This window comes from Eurosta solidaginis, unplaced genomic scaffold (genome assembly GCF_040869045.1).
Source record: "Eurosta solidaginis isolate ZX-2024a unplaced genomic scaffold, ASM4086904v1 ctg00001131.1, whole genome shotgun sequence".
NCBI classification, from domain to species: Eukaryota; Metazoa; Arthropoda; class Insecta; order Diptera; family Tephritidae; genus Eurosta; species Eurosta solidaginis.
This window is the reverse complement of record NW_027136954.1, coordinates 487233-490354: the sequence shown is the minus strand read 5'-3', so window position 1 is coordinate 490354 and position 3122 is coordinate 487233.

The window sequence follows — 3122 nt, the reverse complement described above, 5'->3', positions numbered from 1 at the left end:
TTAATTGTGAATTGACAAATTTTGGGAAATTTTTAGTTAATCTTTTTAACTTTTCTGTGTCATTACTCTGTTTATTGTGTGTGTTTGTTTTAATTAAATTGTAGTCATCTAAATTTTCAGTATGTATTTTGTAATTTTGAATAGTTGTGTTTTTATGTGTGGTGTTTATAATTCTGACAAAAGTTTGATCTTTATTTGTGATTGTGTTCGCTATGAAAACGCCTTCAGATAATTGTTGATGGGGTATGAAGATGGTTTTTATCAGTGTTTACTGTTACTTTTCTAATGACTTCAGATCTAGCAGGGATCGTAATTTTGTTAGCAGACAGATAATTTGTTAGGTACATTGTGATTGTTTGGGGAAAATCATATGGTCTTAGGATGAGTTTATCCTCTGTTTTGCCATAATCTAGAATACAATTATATTTCTTTATAAAGTCCAAACCTATTATTCCATCGCACGGTATTGGAAAGTCGTCTTCTACGACGTGAAATTTATGATAAATTAGAAGGTCATCGCCTTTTAAATCAGCTTTAATTATGCCTAATGTACTGGCTATACCCCGACCAATGCCCTTTAAGACTGTTATTTGCTCTGTATTTATTTTTGTATGATTAAGTACTTGATTCTTTTTAATTATGGATATATCTGTTCCTGTGTCTACTAAAAAATTTGAAATTGAGTTATTTAATGATGTTTTTGTAGATATATAACTATTTAAGTGTAGATTTAGTACACATATTTTCCTATCTACTGATTTTGAAGTGGAGTTTCTTGGTTTTCCTGCTGGGTACAATTTCGCACATTACGCGTCTGATTGTACTGTCTATTGTTATTTTGGGTTCCTCTTTGAGCATTGTTATTTGTTCTTGAATTATTGTTGTATCTTGGCTGTGGTCTAGATCTTCTGCCTCGGTAATTGCCATAGTTGTTACTTCGGTAACCTCCGCGGAAATTACTTCGATATTGATTTTGTTGACGTATATTTAAAATTGTGTTCGAGCTGCCTGTGATTTCCGTGCAGCTGTTTGTGAACTTTGAGATTGCCTCGTTCATTGTTGTGAACGTTCCCGCCTGCATAATCATTTTCACTTTTTCATTGGAGCAGTTCTTACACATAGCTTTGACTGCTGATTGGGTAGCATATCTCGTTGCCAAGTCTGGGTTTAATCCGTCCGAGATATAGGCTCCCTCCAATGACCTAGTTATCTTTTCTATTTCTGCAGTATACTGGTTTGCAGTTTTGCTGCGCTGTTGGATATTTAGTAGTTTTGCTTTCAAAACTCCTACTGATTCGCCTTTTATTGCTGTTCTTAATATTAATTTTATTTGCTCAATTGTAGTTTCGGTGCTAATAAAATTTCTTGCGGTGCCCTTTAGCTTGGTCTTTATAATGTTTATCGCTAAAGCTTCATGAGTGTCCTTGATTTGATCTAGAATATCAAGAGCATCTAAGAAACTATGCAAATTTTCAGGCTTGCCATCAAACTCTGGTAGCACTGAGGAGGCAGTTTTGATAAATTCTACTACTGTTGGCGCCATTGTGACGTTTATGAGGGGTATATATAGTGGTTTATGTTCTTCCCCTGATGAAGTCTGACTCAATGATGGTGAAGGGGTGCGGTTTCTTGAAGGTTCGGTTAGAACGGAGTTAAAATCAATTTGGAAACTTTCTTCTATAGTAGTTGGAATTGCATTTCGATGTTATATCTTGCTAATGAAGATATTAATTTATCCCGTACTGTTGAAAAAATTTGTTGAGCTTTTTTTTGGTGATCGTTAGTAAGTAAGTGATTTACTTTACTGATCAACTATTTTATAACATTTAAGGCTTCTAAAATTATGTTCAAATGTTTTGCTATCGTTTCTGTTTTTATGGTAATATTTTTGTTTATGCGCTTATATGATGTGTCGGCTTTTAATTTTTCTTCTGTTAGTTTATCATGGATTTCTTGCCATGTATTCATTTCTCTTTGAAATTTCCTTTCAACTCTTTGTACATTATTCAATTGTCTCAATTTGTTTTTTATATAATTTTTTATTAGAATTGCAATTGCGACAATCAAAAATGTAGTTACACAAAAAAAAATAGTTAACCATTTATCGGAGATTTCTTCTTTATTTTCTATAATTGCTTTTGGTTTGTACTTGACCAATTTATTTTCGATATTGTTTTCTTTATTTTCCTTACCAACTTCGTATCCTGCAATACCTATTAGTATACCATTTAATATGGTTTTCCAACATGCCATTTTTAAAAATTAATGAAGAAAATTTGTATTAAATTTTTATTTATTTATTTATTTGTCAACCAATATATGACTTAGTATTATGTTTTAATTCTAAAATTTGTAATTTTGTTTTGTTTTAAAAATTTATTTTTCATTTGGGAAGACCATTCGTAACATCCTAGCTGTTTCTGCTTCCCTTGTTGTAGGGGTTTTCACATCTTCTATTGTATGTTCCCTCTGCATACCTATTTTCTTCCAAAATGGTTTTAACCATCGAAGCCCTTTTTCGTAATCTACTTTTCCCTTATCTATAATTACTTTATCTTCCCATGCAATGGGGTGTTCCCAGTATTTAGCTGGCATTCCAATTTACTCAAAAAGTTATATTTATTTTTTGGTCCTCAATTCTCTAATTTTCTTTTTTAATTTTAACCTATCCTCGGTATTTGTTGTTAAATTTAATTGTTTGAAGGTCTCAGCTATCTCTTTCTTTATTTTAAATTGTTGACCTCCCCGTTTTCTTTTTTGGGGTAGGTATTTTGGGTATTTCTTCCGTTTTTATAGACTGGTTCCGTCGCCAATACTCTTCTATAGTAATTAGTGTCGGACCTTGTTTAGTGGTGTTACAGGTTTTAAGAACTTCCTCAGAAATTTTTATGAATTCTCTTATAGTGTCTTCACACTTTTTAAAAATTCTGTGAAATTCTTCTTCCGTTTCTATTTCTTGCATACTAGAGAAATAACTGAGCTTCTTTATTATTTTTTGTTTTTTTCAAATAAAAAAAAATTTTCTTCCTATTTCTATTTTATTAAATTTACTTTACAACGAATCTTTTCTTCATATTAATTATTTTCAATTCCTACTTCCTTTACAACGAATCTGTTCTTCA